The sequence below is a fragment of the Oxyura jamaicensis genome, chromosome 27 (genome assembly GCF_011077185.1).
Source record: "Oxyura jamaicensis isolate SHBP4307 breed ruddy duck chromosome 27, BPBGC_Ojam_1.0, whole genome shotgun sequence".
Taxonomy (NCBI): Eukaryota; Metazoa; Chordata; class Aves; order Anseriformes; family Anatidae; genus Oxyura; species Oxyura jamaicensis.
Window position 1 is genome coordinate 4,487,639 of NC_048919.1, and position 9,797 is coordinate 4,497,435.

Consider the following 9,797-nt stretch of genomic DNA (forward strand, 5'->3'; position numbering starts at 1 on the left):
AAGAATGAGAAACTAAAGCAGCATCTGGGACAGCTGCATCTGGTGCCTCCTCAACAAGACAGCAGTGACTTCAGAGTGCATGGCTCATCTTAAAGTTTAACAGAGAGAATAAGTCTGCCACTTGGTGAAACATTAACCTTGACCTAAGATCCTAACTTGAGATTCTCTACTTACATCTAAAAACTGACTGTATTTTGCTACTTGTGGAAAATAAATTATAACGACTTTAAAAATACCTTTGGTTTTTCCCTTGTATTTCCTGCACAGGATGTATCTTGTGTGTATCGTAAGAGTTCATATCATATCCTTCTGATCCTGCCACGAGCTGTTTGTTGATCGCCCTAGCTTCAAATCAGTACTGCCCTACAGAAAAAAGAAAAAAGTGTGAAACATTCTAATTTAAAAAAAAATGGTTTTCCTAATTATACAGTAAACAAGTCACCAACAGATTTAGTAGTGGTGTTTGTCTTTATTTTTCCTCTCAACTTAATTGCCTTAACACTGCCCCAGTACTGGATATACCTGATGTCTACGTGCACGATAAGCTCTCATAATCTAACATTTTACCATTCACTTTTAATTTAAAAGGTCAGCAATGAAAACACCACGTTATTGTGCAAATTTCTCACAGGGAGAGGCAGTAACCACAGCTTACAAACCTACGTACGCAGGCATAGCAGCAACTGACTCATTAGTTGAGATGAGCTGCCCATCTAACCCATCTCCGCATCTCGAACTGGCCGATGCTGCATGATTCACGCACACAGACCGTTTCTTCCTGACCTCCCCGGTTGAAACAGCCCCCGAGGTACACAGGGATGGTCAATATCCTTTACAAAACCGTCTTGTAACTGCAACCATGGAATTAAAGAGAACAGAAAACAAACCTCAGAGAAAACCAGAAGATGTGACAAACGTCTAGCTTAACGTTTGAGTGCCAAAAGCAAGGATCATTTCTGCTCTCACTATATAATGCACGTCTCTCTCAGTTTCTCACTAGAGGGACAGTATTAGGCTAGTTTCAGCATCTAGTCCAGAGGTTCCAGTAGTGATAAGAAGCATCTCAAGACCACTGCACCGCAATACCACTCTAGATAATAAGTCTAAACCCAAGGCTCCTTAAATAAACATCAGGTCTCGCTCACCACAACTAGGTCAGAAGACTCCACTGCTCTGGAATGCAGGGAACTCCTCTGCACGGGAGACACAGCCTGCTGAAGCAGGAGCTCTGAACCAGACCACACAAACCATGAAACAGGGCTGGAGTTTTGAGAACGCTGCTGCACTTACAGCATCTCCCTAACAACTCCCTACGCTTCTCAAAAGCGAGTGTAAATCAAACTTTTAAACAGGAAAGCTCCTGAGTTTGAAGAAAGCAGATTACAGCTTACAACCCTGATTTAAACTATTAAAACCCAGCGCACCAGGCAAGCACCCAACATCACACCTTACACCATAAATGTCCCAGCCAAAGCAGGCAGAATCTGTTCTGCACAGGAAAAGGACGTTTCCAGGATGGATTTAACCCATTTCAGTAACTTTCACCAGCAAGACAGAAAAAGAAACTCTTCACTGGGGTACTAAGACCAACCTCAGTCTGAAATCTTTACCAAGTCAATTAAAAAAGCCTCGTTACAGAAGGGGGCCACGGTCTGCAATAACCTAGCTCAAAAAGTCCAGCAGAGTCATGCGGACTCTGGGTGGTTCTTCTGACACCTTCCTGCTCTACGTAAAGCATCACTGTTGTTTCTCCTTTCTTGCCAGTTCTTTGTCACTTTTTTTTTTCCCACTTGCTGGTGAATGAACTGATGAACACGATGGTGAAGGGGAACATTCTCCAGGCATAGCTGTGGTTGCTGATGTGCCACCTGGGCAGCTGCGGGAGGGAAGTACTCGTAACCCTAAGACAGAATGAGCTGAGGCAAACAAACCCTAAAAATAATGCACGTGGGTGATGAGGAAGGGTGGCGGCACTCTGCATCAATCAGGGTAGCTGACGGTGGGCTATAGTTTCCTCTCCCCACATCTTCTTTTATATGGAAAAATAAATCAAGCTCCTGTTCTCGGGGTGGAGGTGTCAGTTCTCAGGGGAGAATTTTTTTCAGGGCCAACGATTTTTCCCCCCCAGGTGTCTCCCCACCCACTGAGGCATCGACCCTCCCTCCCCAAGGCAGCTGTCGATGGGTTCCCTTTCCTCACCAGGGTATTTCTCCTTACAAGCTGAGCCATCATGGGATGCTTCTCGGGAAACTGAAATCAGCTGAGGTCTCAGCTGCCCCTTGTTCATACCATCACAAGCAGCTTTGTGACCTCTAAGTGGGTAAATCCTGAGGAGACTGAAAAGCAATGACTTTTTATGGATTAAATCAAGGCAGGACCACCTCAGAGCCTGCTGCTGTGCAGCTGATTTAGGGGAAAAAATAACTAGATAAACAGCATCATGTGGCATGTAATGACAGCAGCACAACCCACTGCCAGCCCACCTTACTACAGCTCCTGGCGTGGTGAGAGTATGCTTTGGAGGGCTGGAGAAGACAATTACCATTTAACGCAATGAACTCTCTAGCACTGGATGTGAAAGACCATAAAAACAAAAGGCACACAATGGGATGGGACCTTAACAGGGTTTTGTTGTTTTTTTTTTTCTTACACACTCCCCGAAACTGTCAGCTTATTCCTTGTGGTGACCTGTGTTAGTAGCCAAATGCACCATACCAAATGACAAGGAGAAAGGCATAACAAGACGAAAAGAAGGAGGTGGCTGACTGGAGAAATAAGGATTACCTAGCAGGATTGGCTCTCTGCCAGACCTTTTCCTGCTTGAATACCCGAACCTCCAGACCAGCACTGAGCAATTCTATTCCAAGGAAACACAACCAACGTAGCTTCCATTTTTCACGTTTCCGGCAGTGGTACAGCAAGGGGAGAGGACTTTTGGTCTGATCCAATGGTCAAGACTTTGGTCAAGAGTTAAGAGATGTAGCTCCTATCCCTGGCTCTGCTACTCAGTGACGTGAGTTGGTCCCGTACCTCTTCCCTGAGCACTGAAGCAGAGATGGAAACGTCACTTTGCCAAGGCAGCAATAGGAGAACCTAGTTCTATAACTAGTGCCACAGACAGGAGCCTTCCCACTCTCTTCTTGAAACAAAAAAGCAGTCCCAACACGTTCAGGTTTTGCAGAAACTGCAAGTTTTAAGTGCGGCGATGCACGGTTGTGAGCAGCGGGCTAGCCTAGCTAGCCTATTTTCAAACTGCACGGGAAATTAGTTTTCACTTTCACCTTCCCGTAAGACCCCAGTCCTTCACAGAGCTGAGGCTATTACCTGAGCAGGGAGTGAAACCTTGGTAGCGAACACCACCTGCCATTGCCGCAGCTCGTTACAAAAACCTTATTCAGGTCTTGGCAAGTACAGAGGCTTTTGGTTCACCTCTACCACATGCGTGGCAGGTTCAGAGCCAATCTAGGCATGATCTCATGTATTTGTCATTGCTGAACCCATGCAAATCTTCAGCTTGCAGGAACTGAAACTCTAACTTCCCTTCTGCTGCTTTGTTTTTTAATTCAATTGTCTAAAATAAGATAGCGAGCAGATATTTACTTTCCTTTCTTTAGTGACAAGCCCTGTTGCACAAAACCCTAATTTCTGAGAGATTAAACGCTTGACTGGGAAATTTCTGTGACTGATGACCAATTCTAATGCCTAAAATTGTCCTGCAAGCAAATAAAAGCCCAACTCATCTCCAGTGCCATAAATAGTCCAAGAAGCATTCCAGGATTCAAAGCCTGCGCACATCATCCTTTATCGAAACCAGAGCTTCTCCCACGTATTCTCACTCTTCTTTACCTTGGCCTAAAATGCACCGAAAGCAACAGAAACCTTCATGAAAAGTCTTTGCGTTACCTTGGGAGCTGGTATGCATTTTTCATGCTATGCAACACGAGAGGAAAAGAGGCAAAATCCCAGTGGATATACACGTGCAACCAAGCGTACTCCTGAAAAGGCACAGGAAAGAGAAGCTACTTACTGTGTTTTTCCCTAGGTGCTGACAGTTTCGTTGGCTCTGCAGCAAGAGCAGATGGATTTCGTATGTCTGTTAAGGCTTGAAGAATCCTAAAACTGCTGCAGAAGCCCTGGGTCATGGCAGGACCGTGACAAATTCACTGACCTCAGCAGCCTGTGCCTGTCCTGGAGGTCACGCAGCAGCGTAAGCCTCAAGAGCTGTGCTCCTCTGGGACAGCATCCTAATTTGTACCACTCTAACCGACAACTCCAAGTGGCCAAGTGCTTCCAGAAACAGAAAAAGGCTTTTAAAAGAGGCCCTTAACCTGCCACGTAATAAATACAAAATCTTCACAAGTGACTCACGAGCCAAAGCACCTTTTCCAAAGACTCCTTCAAGCCCCCACTTCCAAGAAACGCGAGCGCTTTTACATGTTTCACACACCCAAAGGCAACCCATTTCCTACCCAACCGTCTGAAAATGAAGGAGCTGAGCTGGACGTCGAAAAATCTCTGCCTGACCAAGGTATCACTGGTTCCTTCCTCAGATTTCGATCCTGCGGGCCTCGTGCGGTCTAGAAATTAAAGTTTATTATTTAGTTTATTATAAAATTAAACCAGCATTCTGGTTTACCAGCTTTAATTACAAGGAAAGTCAATGTGCCCGTACCCAGCTGAAAATGGTGACTGGCAGCTTCAGAGGCCTCCTGCGCTCCCCAGTTCCTTCATGTAAGCGGCAGGTAGTCAGCACAACCCGAGACTTCTGCAGTACCCACACCATTTTGCATCTTATTATCAGGGAATCAGCCATCTACATGCGAACGTTAATGTGGAAGGAGGTGTGAACACACAGACGTGGTCAGGTTTGCATGTCTCCCAGCAGAACTGGTTTCAGATTCTGGGGGCTATGGCAGCAAAATTCAACACCCCGCTAAATCTCGCTGCCAGAGCTGCACAAATAAAAGCTTATGTTCTTAGGGGAGAGTTGACTGATTCCCTTGACGATAACGTGTTTCTTCTTCTAACTTCTGGCCACACCAAGCAGCGAGAAAGAATCTCTACCCCCGTGCCAGGGCGGGGAGGGGGAGAAGGAAAAACAAGTCTCTTTCTGGATGACTAACACAGCCAGCAGCACTTGCCACTCTGCTCTCAGCCCTGCTCTTCAACGGGGAGTTGCACAAGGCTCCTTTGAAGAGGTTAACACCATCTCAGTCGATTCTCTTCTGCACTGCCAGAGGGTCACAGGTAGCTGTAATGCTTGTGCTCAAACTTGACAACCTGACCGCACATGGAGGTGAGCTTCAGCAAGAGTCACAGAGCTGTGCTCCAGCAGACACAGCTCCCACCAGGTGCAGGGTGGCAAATAACCAGATCTTTACAAGATTTATCAAAACGTCTTCACTGCCAGCAGCTCCTGGTAGGACCCCACACCCACATATGAGTGAGCAACCCCTCACTGCCTGGACCAGCTAACAGAGCCACGAGGTGTGCTGTCGGAGAGCTGGAGGCTGTTTTAAAGCACGCTGCAGACAACAAACATCAGAGGAGGTCTCCGAGCCATCAGAAGCAAGACCTGAGGTGCTGTCAGAGCCTGCCTCCCCAGCCGGGCATCCTCTTTGGGGCACAACGCGGGCTGCAGGACTTGGACGTGCACCCGCCTGCTGCTGGAGGAGGCGGTGGAGCACGGCCCGTCATCCTGCAGCCCTGCCACGCGGCTCTGCTGCCACGCACGACACCTCCAGCAGCAGAACCACCTCTGCTCCGACCCAAGGGTGGTGAGACAATGCACCAGCGAGGCATCGGTGCTGCAGAAAAGCTGCCCCACTCTGAGGGTTTAGGGCTCCTGGTACCTGCCTGCCCTGGAGACCTGCTCCTGAGCCACCATGGGAAGCAGGCGATGCGTTGCAACGTGGTCTGAGCCAACGCTTCCCAAGCAGACACGTCCCTGAGCCACAGCCCTCGGGCTGGCACCGCAGCAGTAACCTCTCCCCGGGGAGGTTGTGTCTCTGTCCCATGGGATCGCAGTCTAACCAGCCTGCTAGGCACAGTCAGACCGTGGTGTGTCTCGGATGTGTTGCACGTCAGGAACACCACACCTTCCCACCTGCCATGCAAAACGCTTTTGGGTGGAAAAGTAAAGGGAGAAGTGGAAAAAGAGGGGAGCTTGGATGTGTCCAGGACACCTGATGGCTCTAACGACTGGCCATGCCTTACAGATCTGATACAGCACTCTGGGAAGAAGGGAGCAATCGAGCAATCTCCTTGCCAAGCAGTAACAGTGATCTTCAGCTTGGAGATTAATTCCCTTTGTAATCAGTAACACACAAGGAGTCTTTCCTTACAAGGCTTTTCCCCCTGCACATGAAGTTTGTCAGGCACGGCACATGCCCTGAAACACACTACGAACTGAAGCCTCGGTGACCAGCAACCAAGATGAAAACAATTCCTTCTCCTTCCCTTAAGGGGAAGGTATCTGAAGAGAAAAAATACAGATTATATGCAAAGTCAGGTAACAGAAGACACTCAGACAACATGCTCCACGCACTGGCAGCCTCCCCAGGCCCAAGAAGATAACTTCTGGAAAGCCACGAGAGCACAGCTGGGCTCCAAGTGACCCACAGCACACACGGAGCAAGTCCACAGGTCACAGTCTGCTTTTGGTTCTGGTCACCATACAGAACTAGGATCTGTCTCAGCTGCCTGTCAGTAAGCTGTGATTTATTTATATTTTTTAAAAAAAAGACTGCATGGACATTATCTCCTCCACAACCCTCCCTCCAAGTTGCTCCTCTCTCCTCTCACTTCCAGTCACCCAGGAAATGAAGAAGCGTGCTCTTCTTGGAAGAAGGCTTCCAGCCAAACCTCTGCCTGGGTAAATCAGCAAGCGAAGACGACCAGCGAGAGCTGACTCTTTGAGAGATGCTGCCACCGCGTGGGAAAGGCTGAGAAACGGATGCTCCATCACAGCCAGCACCAGGTCTCTGCTGTCAGACTGCTCCCAAGGCAGCCAGGGGCTCCTGGGGGAAAAAAAAACTCGGGAAAAGTTATCCTCCGAAACAAAGGTGGGGCTTCAAAAAGTACTAGGGAAATCACATCGGAGTCCTCGCAGTGGGTAGCCAGGCGAAAAATTTTAGCTTGGTTTAGTTTCCCTAAAATTCCACCATCTTAACAGATTGCTGGGTTTATGTTACAGATGATTTTCAGTATTTTTCAGCAAAAATGCACGTGAAAGCTTACAGGATTAGGCTGTTTCTTGCTCAGTGAGGAAACACTCTTATTTCAGCCACTGGTGACCAAGCCCCTCAAACAATGCTTCCATGAAGCCTACACTTCCAAGACGCATGGGACACGATTTACCTTGGTAAGCTATTTTTAATGGAGTCTGCTAGGGGAGTCATTGCTACTTTCAACACGTTTAAAAACCCCTCCATCACGATACATTTCCTGTGCTCAAAACCAGAAGAGGCCCTGCGATACGCCAACCTTCTCATCCCTGCCATCCACCGCTGTGGAGGGACTCCACCACCCAAAAAAAACAGAAGGGTGCATCGCGGGGCCCTGAGACGTGGCTCACTACCTCCATTTCACCTTCAAACGTGCTTATCGCAAACTGAAACCTTCCTGGCTCCATGTGGGTTGGCCCTGGTAGTGCCTCTTTCCCCTGTCGGCGTAGAAAATCAGTCCTTTCTTTGTGGCTTTCTGCAGAAGTTAAATGAACAAAAACAACTAAGATTGCTCCACCTATGCAGCTGGCTTTTACCTGAAAGGGATACAGCCCACAGTCTACACTCCACCCACAAAAGCCTTAAAGAAATAAACATACAGTGACATAAAATCTGTTATCAAGGAAAGCTTCTCCACACCCCCATACAAAAACACTTCACTATTTTGTTCTCCGAGATGCTGCCAACCTCCTCCCCACGCAAACCAGAACGGGTGCAAGAGATAAAGCACCAGACACCCCCTTTAAGGCTCAACGCTAGGCATTATCCAAATACCATTAAAACCTAGGAGACGTGCAAGAGGCAAGGAATTCCTGCCGTTTCCTAAAAGATGTCCAAGCAGACCAAAAAATAAAATTAGCAATGCAATGATAAATGGAATAATAGTGTGTTTGTGCACGAGGCTCTGTTACAGCAGGAAAGATTAGTTTGTAGTAACCCAGCAAGAACCGTCCCTTAATTACACCAGGACTGCCAGCAGGATAGCCAAGGTCACATTTTGAGTGTCTCTTCCCACTGCTCAGAAAATGTGGATTTTATCACTGATGGTAAACATCTGGGTGCAGGGACAGGCACTGCAGGGTAAGCTGCTGAGATAACGGGGTTTGAGTGGGTTGGCAGCCCGGAGCAGTGTGACTTTGTCTCTGCTGTGCCGCTGGTCTGGCTGCAGAGGCTCCAACTTGCTCCCACAGCTTTTAGTGAAGTTCCTCAGCCCGTGAACAAATGCAGTGATGCTGGAGGACTTGAGGAGAAGGCTGCTCCCCCTCTTACCTGCCACACTGATGTTTTCTGGGGTCTCTTCTCCTGGCTGAAGTGCTCTCTACTTCTGGACTCTGTGCATCCCCCAGCTTTCCCTGCCGAGTAAATGTGTAAGAGCATTGGTTCCAGGTTTGACAGGCTCTGGACAACAGTGCAAAGCCAATCTGTAGTACCAGGGCTTCTGTTAACCCTCCCCACCCTGCCGTTTCAGCTTTCTAGGCACTTCGGCGCTCTTCTAAGCACTCCCATGGTTGACTGGGCAGAAAAAGCGACCCAACACCTGCAAGTAGGTGGACAACGCACCAAAGCGACACAGAAACTTCTCAATTCCAGCTTTAACTTTCTAACGCTTGCTCTGTGCTCTGCCTCCGACCTAGTGGTTCACTTTCCTGAGCAGAGCACTTGGCACGGCGTGGCTTTGTGAACCAATGCCTCCCGATTTCAATGAGCCCCGATCACTTCTTCGCCGCAGGCTCTGAAGAAACAGCAGGGTGAGGGATGACAAATGCCTCAGCACAGAAACTGGAGCTTGTGAGATCTGGTTCTGTGAGACCTGGTTCCCTTCCCAGCTTGCCTACACATTCCCTGCGTGATCCTAGACCAAGCTCTGCGGAACAGCAGGTCCCAATTCCGTGCTGCAAAATGGAGCCAATAACACTTAATTTCTCTCATCCATTGTCTGCCTAGATTGCAAGCTCAGTAGGGAAGACTGTGTTTGTACAGAGCCTAGCATGAAAGGGCCTCCAGATGTAAATGAAATATAAAATAATAAAAATAATTTAAAATCCCCAGTAGGCAGCTGTAGAAGTAGCAGGATAGAAGAGAAACACATGCTCGCCTTTTAACAAGAAAAATAAACACCCTCCAGGCCGTCAGGAGGCTGCTGAGCCCCACGGCTGCAAAGCTTCTCAGTGCTTTTCTGGGATGGGGTCGCAAACCCACAGCTCCAGATCCCACCGGGCAGGTCGGGATCCCATTAAATGTGGTCTTAAATTAAAAGAGGACAGAATTAGACCGGGCATTAGGAGGAATTCTTCACGCACTGGGACAGGCTGCACGGAGAGGCTGTGGCTGCCCCATCCCTGGAGGGGCTCAAGGCCAGGCTGGGTGGGCCCTGGCCAACCTGATCTGGTGGGGGGCGTCCCTGCCACGGCAGGGTTGGAGTTAGGGAATCTTTAAGCCCCTTCCAACCCAAACCATTCCGTGATTTTGTGATTTAGGGGAAGAGCGGGGACGGTCACCGCTGCCTGTGTGCTGTGCGGGACAGCGTCCCACGAAGACCTTGCAGCCGAAACACACCGGGATGAAATGGCG

At 48.6% G+C, this 9,797-nt stretch overlaps 1 long non-coding RNA gene across 2 annotated transcripts in view; it reads right to left on the reverse strand.

The window, feature by feature from the left end:
* The window catches only part of LOC118178827, a 65,043-nt gene extending 55,246 nt beyond the window's left edge, over window positions 1-9,797 (reverse strand). The window contains exons 1-4 of one of the 2 annotated variants that reach the window (XR_004756294.1): window positions 8,496-9,797; window positions 6,756-6,760; window positions 1,146-1,188; window positions 237-363 (exon numbers count right to left, since the gene is read on the reverse strand). This is a non-coding gene — a long non-coding RNA (uncharacterized LOC118178827). Of the gene's footprint in view, window positions 1-200; window positions 364-1,145; window positions 1,194-2,140; window positions 2,337-4,027; window positions 4,147-6,755; window positions 6,761-8,495 lie in introns of those variants that run through there. The other variant, XR_004756293.1, reaches the window with a different exon arrangement.